The 10399-nt window shown below is 39.4% G+C and overlaps 1 protein-coding gene across 2 annotated transcripts in view; it reads left to right on the top strand.

The window, feature by feature from the left end:
• Positions 1-10399, top strand: part of LOC105449222 (protein N-terminal asparagine amidohydrolase) — a 50393-nt gene that overhangs the window by 21293 nt on the left and 18701 nt on the right. The window contains exon 2 of one of the 2 annotated variants that reach the window (XM_011688244.1): positions 3794-3921. The gene's annotated coding sequence lies outside the window, so the exon portion shown is untranslated. Of the gene's footprint in view, positions 1-3790; positions 3922-10399 lie in introns of both variants that reach the window. The other variant, XM_011688243.1, reaches the window with a different exon arrangement.

Genomic DNA, 10399 nt, shown 5'->3' with positions numbered 1-10399 from the left:
GGCGTTTACTGCTATACACGACACATATACCTACTGCGAGAATCTCGTGCATACGTTTACAGTCACGATAGACGTGAATTATGATGCGGCGTATGGATAACAATGAAGATAATAAATGATCTATCGCGCACAACCAGGAAAGGATATTCCTCACACAAACTAAAACTTGCTTCTTTTTTTTTTAATAATGAATAACGACATTGCCATGTGATCGACAAAATCTTTCCGTTGAGCAAACAAAATTGTTTTACGAGATGTCTTATTCAAGTTACAAGATCTTGTTATATTTATATTATACGATAGTTCAGACTTTGAATAAATCAAGTTTTGTCACTAAATATAAATGGTAAACATAGAGAAAAAGATTTCTTTAAATTTAGTAATCCTATTTATTTGACTGATATTTTTTTCATTGGAACAACATATGCTTATACGAAATATTATTTGTTTGAATAAAAATTTTGTTGTTTCGTTCAAAAAACCGTTATTAAAAACCTTGATGGAAATAACACTATTATTTTAAGTAATATCTTTCAATCAAATCATGTATTATTTGATTACAATAAAATAAATCCGAACAATAAAACAAATAATTTATTTAAATAAAAATAGCAAAATATTTTGATATGCGTTGTTCTCTATGCAATTTATTTAAGACGAAGGTATACATTGTTTCAAATTCAAACTATCGTACTTATTAATTCAAACACTGGTTTGTTTGAACCAAATAACAAATTTATTGTTTGAATACAATAAAATTTATTAAATCCAAAGAAATCATTTTTTCTGTGTAGAATTTTTATAAAACTTTATAAAACCCAAACTATATTATAGGTAAGAACTTGAAAAAAGATGACTAAAAGAAATCTAAAAGCTTCTTTTAGAGTTGTCCAACGATGTTGTTAAGCGAACGATGCGATATAAGCTGAACTCGTTCTCTCTCTTTCTCTCTCTCTCTCTCTCTCTCTCTCTCTCTCTCTCTCTCTGCGTGCATTATTAAATCGACACAACCGGTCTGATTACGGCATAGTGCGACGATTCGATTACCTCGCTCGTAATGCTCGCGTGAATTTTCTAGCGCGCGCATTAATCAAGGGTAATGTCGCAATCTGTCTTACGGTTAGAACTTTTTTCGATTGGCCGCGCCGCGCGCGGGTACGCTCCTCTTAATAGACACATTAACTTTGTGCCGGTAATCGACGATGGAAATTAAATCTTATGTTCCAGTTATAAATCACCCGAGTAACGTGTCCTCGAGCGCTAAATAAAGGACACGATTATTCATCCGATGAAGCTCGGGCCCGAGGAGTATCGAGTAGCGCCTGTAATCGATGAATCTCGTGCACGGAATATTCATAAACGCGTCCCGCAAACTTTAATTGATTCGCTCGAATTATCGCATCTAGCATCACTTCGTTCATTATCGAGATCGCATTAAAAATTCTTGATTACATATAGACTTTTTTTTCTTCATGTTATTTGATGAGAAAATTTTATGTTTCGTGTGCAGCTATACGAGCTTGAGAAAAAACTTTTATTTCAAATATTTTTTTATGAATTTAACAACTCTGTTTTTGCTTATGACATGCAATGTGTTTCGCTTCCTTCTTCATCTGTTATTTAATCAATAATTTCTGAATTCTTGAGTAATTTTATTGTCTATTTTCGTCAGTAATTTATGATTTGTGTTGTCACTGGAACTTATCGACGATTTTAACGCGAAAACTACGATCGAAGAACATAGAATGACTATGTTATTTATACGTAGCTACTTACAAACAATCGGAGGAAGTCGTATCTCATAAATATTACGGCGGTGAGGCCCGACAGAGTCAGTTGCGACCACTGTATGCAAATTCGAGACCGCTGCATATTTCTATTGCCGCTTCCAATCGAGCGTCCGATAACAACTCTGACTGTGCTGATCTTGGCGCATCAAGATTTTTTATATATTTTACATTTGCCATAAAAATAGTACATTATTTCGATACGTTTAGATTTCAAGTAATTTACTTAAGATATTTATTAAATTGCCCCGATCAATATCTTATCTATAGGTACTTATCTGTATCGTGTTTTTTTGAGAAAAGGAATGCTAACGTAACGCGAAGTCCGCATCCCCCACTTTTGATATTAATTTCCTGCGAATAGGTAGGAACAATAAATATGCAACTAGGGCAATAAGTTAACAATAAATAAGCTTAATTATGGCTTAATTATGGTAAACTTTTTTTGAGTGGTGGGAGTGCTAGGTTCACAGAGGTATAAAATTAACACTTGTTACTTGTTACACATTACCGTAACATTAACAATCTTCTAAAACTTGCAACTTGTTAGATAATTTTTATTATCTTAATAATCCTTTTTTCCAATTTTGAATGCAAATTATATAAATACAATATAAATACAAATCTGAATAAATGTAATAAAGATAAATAAAATTTTTTACTCTTTTCTTTCCATTAACTTTTTCTCCTATTTTGTATCTATTGAAGCAGTAATCGAAATATTACATGAGAAATCATATGGAGTTAACATGAAGTGGATATACGAAGAAACGAGTTTTACCAGGTGCACGAACGTGGAAGCGACATAAAATGACGGATTTAAGACGATTTCAACGATTTGCGCCGTAAAGACGGGGGGTTAAGAGGTGACTAAATAAAAGGATAAGCAACGAGTTCGGTGCAGCTTGCGACTTTTGACACGCGAGCGTTTCGGCTTAGCAAATTTACGATTTCCTCGAAAATCCGCAAGGCGGAAGGCATTTAATTTGCATACGCAAGAGAGAGTCTGCGCTGTAACCTTTAGTCCCTGAATACTTTTATCAAATTGAACGTGTGAATTGAAATGTTTTCTTACTTTCTCGTTTGTTTCGTGCTATTAAATAATACGTTATTTTTGTGTAGAAGTGCATTGTACTTATTTAAAATGACACTCAATTGACAATCAAAAGAAATGAAACAAACTTGAAGTTTATTTGAACATTAATACGATCATTATTTATATGATAAAATCGATATTTGCTAATGAAATCAAAACGTTCTTATAATCAAAAAGGAACGCAACATATTACGTAAATTAAAATGCTAAAAATTTTCGGCTGAACGAAAATTAATTAACAAGGTGGACTTCCGCACCTGTTTTTAAAACAGCTGCACTGGATTTTTGGGGGGGGGGGGAAGAGGAGATGTAAAATACTAAATCTACAATCCTTATGAGATTCTCGAGATCATTGACTTCCCAGATCATTATATCAAGTCGACAAAAACTTATGTGGTTTAGGTAATATATAAATGTCACGATAAGAGACGTTCTTTTAAACGTATTATCAGAGAGACAAATATGTTATAGATATGTGTGCGTATGTTGAACTGTAAAAATATCGAAGGGACGATTCGTCGGCAATTTTCTCATGTAGCCACTGGATAAGGATGATAGCCAGATCTTTGAGATGAATGATATACGATCTCGCTTATCGCACCCTCGTTTGCGCGACCTTTCGTAACTCGTTCGACCGCCATTGGTCACAGTCTTTTTTTCGTCACGAGTTCTGAATGTTGTATTAGTCGCTATTAATAATGTATTAATATAAATAAGCTCTGTATAATTAGATATTAACTTTTTGTGATTTATAAAGATGCGTATACGATATTCATAAATAGAGATAGTTCTGTGGTGCATCAATCATTTATTTAATTCTCTGTGTATTACACTTTGTATTTACTTACGCACTCGACTTTTTCACTCGAATCTCTTCTAACCATCTCCGATGTATTTATCTTTTCAGCAGCATCCCGCGGAAGACGTGATAGTAGCGCGGCGAACGCGCGGCCGAAGAGGCGGAAGTGCCCGTTGACCATGGCGGCGGGAACGTGCCAATTCGCCTGAGGGGACAGAGTATCCGCAGAAATCCGCAAGGTGAGTCCACATTCCCCTTACGCTTCCGAGCTCGGATGCGCGACGTTATTAAGATTTCAATAGATACGGGAAATAAATTAAGCGGGTAAACGGTCGGAAACCGGTGTGAGGCGAGCTTCGAGATAAATCGAGTGGCGGAAGACGAAGATCTATGAGAGATAAGGGGAGGGGAGATATAGGGAGGGTGGGTCGGCGTTTTTTTTCAGAATCCGCCCGGAGTCGGTCTCCTATCCCGACCGATAGCTTCCAATAGCGAGCGCGAGATAAGCGCAGCGCGCGGTACCGCTTCGTGAAGACACCCGTTCCTGGACCAAAGGAGAAAAAAAAAAGAGAAGGAACTTCCGCGATTAAGATGTGCAACGAGGCACCCATGAATTCCATCCAGATACATATCTGATTCGGCATTGTCACCGTCGATAATCCGCTCCGCCCTTTTTTTTCGCGAGGAATGCGCCGAGTGGAGATGTTGCCTTCCAAATATACTCGCGTGGAAAAAGAAGATACATAGATACGACGTAAACGATCACTTCTCTCTCGCTTTCGGACAGATTTAAGGATCTAACAAACCAATTCTTTAGAAAGAAGAATGAAATGAAAGAATGAAATAAAGGGTCATATAACTCTTTGATTCTTCCTTGTAAAATTATACGAATGAGGACAGAATTGCGCAAATTGAATTGACTGACGCGAGCATTTAAGAGTTAATAATTCTTTGCCGATGACGGTCTTCAGGTAATAACGGCCGACCATTATTTACGGGGATCTTGAATAATAGAGATTAAAGCGCCGCGTTGATCGAGATAAAGAGTGTAATGAACGTTTTACGGCTTGGTCGAGTTGCATTTTTAAATCCGCGCGAGTACATTCGATGAACACGATAATATATAGTAATAACGACAGAGCATTTAACTTAACAGTCGCATATTTTTTCGCCGAGACGTAAGCACGCCTCGTAAGCATTTTTACGACGGGAATTCAGCACTTAATTGCGTATATATACTTAATATATCAATATTATTTCCATTGACGACGGCGATTAACGAACGTAAATCTGTAACGTTAAAGTCATAAATTGTCATAAATTGACAAAAAAAAAGAATTATCCTATGATTCGAGAATATTGCGAAGTTGCGAATATATATATCGGTATACACGCAGTTCGAACGTCGATATGTATGAATAATAATTGATTATTGAGTATCTTGACATTCGCACGCGGCATGAGAGATTGCGTCGGAGCAGTTCTTTGTTGGATTCGCGGGAAACACGCGTGAGGCTGATAATTTGCATATTAAATTAAGCGAGGGAATGTTTTTTCTAGATATGCTTCAGGAAGTTAAATTGCACTAAATAAAGTGAATGTCAATATATTCCTGGTCGAAAGTGAATTAATTATATAAAGAAGCGGCTTTAATCGTAAAGAAAATGTACAGTTTAGATATGATCTATGCAAATCTCATTTTTTCATGTTCATTCAGCTAAATTGCATCGATTTTGGATGTCCGACATAACAATCCAATCAAACATATAATTGACTATTTTTTTATATTTCTACTTAAAGCTAATTCATAATTCTAACATTAAATGGAATTACAAATGGAAGAATATTCTCTTATATACTTTTCTTTGAAAAGTAATTAAAGATAATACTATATAATATAAGATAAATACTATATAAATTATACTATTTAAATTATTACTGTCAAATTTTAATAAGAGTAACTCGATTACGTGCGCGAGTTGTCCACCTGTTTGAGTTTCTATTTAATCTCGCCATGCCATAATATTTTAAGGGCACTTCCTGGGCGTAAGCCCGTAGTCCTTAGACCATGGGTAACCTTCCACGGTATGCATGGGCCTCGTTTATCGCGAGGCCGTAACTTATGCGTCACCCGTTATCTGGGCGCGCTTATTATGCATGTTATCGTCTCCCCCTTCGACGAGGGGAGACCCATAAATTTAATAGTCCCCGGTGTGCGGAGGAATCTTCCTCCTTCGGCATGAAAATCTGAATCAACCCTCCGGGACTCGATTCCTGGGCTCTCGTTCTTGTCTCTCGAATTTCGTAATGCCTTTTTAGTCTATTTGCGTATGATGTAAATATTAACGCATGTATATATGAACGTATTTCAGAAAAATTCGAGCTTATGTATTTAAATTATGAGATTTTTTTTTAGTTTCTTTTAATTTCGCACTCATTAATCCTTTTATTGGTTCTTTTTATTATCTGACACTATTTTCGATTATCGTAAAATATCCTTTGCCTAGATATATTAATTTATATCTCTATAATAAATTTAATTATCTCGAACAATTTGCTCGCCGTTAAGAATTATTATCGCATTGGAAATAATTTTTCGCGATAAACGGAGATGTTTCAAGTTATACGATATACGTGTGTATGTGTACGCGCATGTGCGTGTGAGTGTGGCGGCAAAACTATAGTTATCATGCCCCATTATTTGCAACAGGGGAGCAGTTCAGCCTGTGTGTCGGACAGTGGAAAATTTCGCGCCGATCGCGGCTCGTGTATCGCGGAGAGGAAAACAGATAAATTGTTGCGAGCGACGCTGTGTTTACGCGGAACACGAGGAAGCAAAATAAGAAATCGACCGAGAAATCAAATCGTCCGTCGCGATAACGACAACGCCGGGCGACGAGTCCCGACGTCATCGGTCGAAACGTCTTATCGCCGACAGAATTCTCGGCTACTGCATGAACGATACGGCGATCAATTTTTCATTGCCTGGACACTGCTTCCGGCAATCGCGATTTCCCAACCCTTTGATTCTGTTTTATCTGACGCATTTCATTCTACTTCGTTCGAATCGTAAATCTCAAGATATACTTGAATACTTTTTATGACGCCATATATTATCATCATGTATCCTGATTTAATTTGTTTGTACAAAATATCCCAGATCCAGCATGCCATCTTCGAATCATGAACTTTTCTTTTTAGGAATATAAAACTGATTTTAATACAGATATTATCTAGGAAATTATTGATACCAGTTTTTAAAAATTTTTGTATCTGAAAAACAATTCTAATTTCTGATCCATCTTGCATTAGGATAAAATCTAATAAAAATTGAATTAAAAAGTACTCTTACTACTTATTTATTAATAACCAAAAATAACCAAAGTATACCTCATTTTTCCCATCTACTCTGTATAAAAATTTTTAGATTATTTTAAAACAATTTTTCCTCGTCAACTAACGAAGCAAAAGTTTTGCTGCAGATAATCGAAATAAAAAATCAAGAAATTTTTTAAATTAAGTTTCACGGATGCAAATAGATAAACAATTTGTTCTCCGTATAATTTATTTTAAATACTTCGTTTTTTAAAAAATGCATTGATAGTTAAAATACGGAATTATTTAAAAGCGGACGTTAAATAAATTAAAAATTAAAAATACATTGAGAAGTTTGCCAATGAGAAACTTTACGTAGAGAATATCCTATATAGCAAGAACGGGGCTGTCTTTTTGCAAGTCACGTATTGCATGTTATAAATCGATGCTAAGTGTCCAATAAAACCGTGGCGGCCGTACCGATTAGCCGGCATCGCCCACATGCACCGGTAATGGACACGTGCGTTTTTCTAATTACCTGCGCACTAAAATCGCCCTAATCGCTCGCCGTCTTTCTCCGTCTGGGTGGCGCAGAGGCGATTTGCCACGTGAATTAAACTAATAACGTAAACGGCCTTGAGTCGCGCCTTCTCTTCGCAAGTGCAAGATTTCTCCCCGTAAAATTCGACTTTTTCAGTCGGAACCATTAATATCCTTTACATCGCTCGTGCAACCGTCTTATCGCGATCTTCGGGATGTAAAAAAAATACGTCAAGAGCATACCTCGATCCAATTTAAATTGTCATAATTATTCTTTCTCAAAGTCAGAGAGAGTATACGAATTGAATGAAATTATGTCGTTAATAATCATATAGCTGGACGCTGAATGATCGGGGAGTGTTAGAAAATAATTTTGTACGGGAACACCACGCGGCTTTATAGAGATCCTATATTCATATTTTCATCCTCCAAAAGAAAAGTCTTTTCATCACGCGGGGAGGAATGTGAAGAATTCGATAAATGATGTAGGAAAGACAGGGGTCCATTGATGCTGGGACGTGTGTTCACCGACGAAAAAGAGAGTTTGCCGGATCGACGCCAGGTCGAACGGATAAAGGCATTATTGTCGATTGTCCTTTCACAGTATACGATCGGCGTAGTCCGTTCGAGTAAAAACCGCGACGAGCGATTTCCGTTAATCGAACCGGCGAACGATTCGCCGCAGTTACTTCGCCACCGGGAGCGAGTAGGTTTAATTAATTTATTAATTATATAATTACGGACACATACGCGCAAAATACGACGTAAATATATATAGATAGATCTTCATCACGGACACTTTTTGCGGAAACGAATTTTGCGGAATCTCTGAATGTCGACGATCGGGTCGCGACGACCATACGACGTCCGTCGCGTCGTGTCCGGCCCCGCGCGCGCCTAGTGATTAATTAACCGGTTTAATTAGACGCCTAATTACCACCAGATACGGATCTCCATCGGGATAATCAGGCTCGAGGACCGCGACCGCGCGAGACGACGTGTACGCGTATTATATACGGCATAGTGATGCCCGATACCCGGGGCTCTCGGTTACATCCATCCGCGGCTATATCCTCGTGTTTCGAGACACTGGAGAAGATGCCATTTTAACGCGCATTAGAGTTTCCGCAGCGTCCCCGGCGTGCACGGCCATCATTCACACCCTAATGAACGTGAAATCTCCGAGGCGCCGCCAGCGCGCGCGGCTCGTCCACGAGAACACCGCAGCGTCTAAATTCGATTCTAAATTGAAGCGATCTTCAATCCTTTCAGGACGATCTTTTTTTCCCCCAGCATATGATTTATTAATGTACATACGTGGGACACACCGAAACTCTCGACTCTTTAGTCTCGATCGTATAGATTAAATGTAAAGTCCCGACATTCTTTACGATATCTTACCTCATTGTCAGTATTCAGGCGTGTGCTTAAGGCATTTGCAAGTCTCGCATTCTCCGCTGATCAATAGAGCACAGCGTCCAGAAAAGACGCGTCGCGACACGAACTCTATCTTCGTGGCCGTCGGCGAGATCGCCGGCCATTAGAATCGCCGACGTTATACGTGGAAAGGGGGTGACTCGCGAGGCATCCGTTTAATGGCTCTTTTGCACGCTTAAATAAATAACTGCGCGCCACGATCGCGCAGAATGTAATTATCCCCGCGTGTACGTGCGCGAGCGATGCGTGCCGTGCGTGCACGCGTGTGCGCGCGCGCGCGTATACATGCGCCTAAAGTGCATTCTGCAAGTGATCGTCGCGCGAAGGAGGTAGAGGGGGAGGAAAAAAACGAGTGAGAGAGGGCCTCCTCTGGTATGCCCGGGTCTGCAAAATTGCGGTTTGAAAAGGACGGGGATCGCGGATAAATCGGCGTTTGTTCGCTGTCAGTCCGCAGGAATCCGCCCGCGTTTACGCCTCTCGCGTGTATCCTCCTCATAATACGCGATGGATGCGTATAAGATGCGTGTTCATGCGTGTTATGTACGACGGCCGATCGACGGATGTATCGACAATTAGTCCTCAATTTGAGGCGGCTCATTTAAATCCGACAGATTATCTTTGCAAATGAAAATTTAATAGAGCTGTATTAATAGGATTCAGCCTCCAAGTACGCTAAACAGAGTTCGCTAAACCGAGACGCTAAAAATAGACGGGAAGGCGTATTAAACGAAATCGAAAGGTAAAAGAAAAATGAACGTTCGCTCAGGTGGTATCGGGCTCTCCACTGCTGCTGATCGACCCGTGCAAAAGCATCATGAATTACCGGTGGTACGCTAACTTACCCCCGCGCACTCTCTCTCTCTCTCTCTCTCTCTCTCTCTCTCTCTCTCTCCACTTTTCCCCTTCCCTTGCTTTCGATAGCGTTGCATTATGAAATAGCGTGCAACAAAGTTGCGCGGCGCTGCACCGCCATTATCGCTAATTCCTTAAGTGAGCGATGCCCCGCTCGATCGCGGGGAGAAGGGGGAGGGGAAGACTTTTTCGTTGATCCTTTTGGAGAATCTCACCGTTCTCTCTCTCTCTCTCTCTCTCTCTCTCTCTCTCTCGTCTCGCTCGTACATTGTCGGTATTCGGCGAATACATAAATACGGCTGTTTTTGTTTCATTAATTTAATTGCAGTGGCAGTCATTAAGGAATTATGTGCGCCGACGGCGACGTAACGAGCTGCACGCAGCGGCATGCTTTTCGAAAGCGCGAAACGTAAATGCAGAACCGAGTGCTTTGAGAGGAAAAGAGCGAGGTTTTAATTAAAGGACCCGTAATCGTTGGACAAACTAGCGCGGAGACAAAGTTTAGTACATTGCGAAGTTCGCGTATCGCGGATGTCGAACAGGCTGTCTCGGCGCGACAGCGGCGCGGCGCGG

This window comes from Wasmannia auropunctata, unplaced genomic scaffold (genome assembly GCF_000956235.1).
Source record: "Wasmannia auropunctata unplaced genomic scaffold, wasmannia.A_1.0 LD336076.1, whole genome shotgun sequence".
In the NCBI taxonomy this organism is placed as follows: domain Eukaryota; kingdom Metazoa; phylum Arthropoda; class Insecta; order Hymenoptera; family Formicidae; genus Wasmannia; species Wasmannia auropunctata.
The sequence above is the reverse complement of the archived record's forward strand: the minus strand, read 5'-3'. Positions and strand labels throughout refer to the sequence as shown.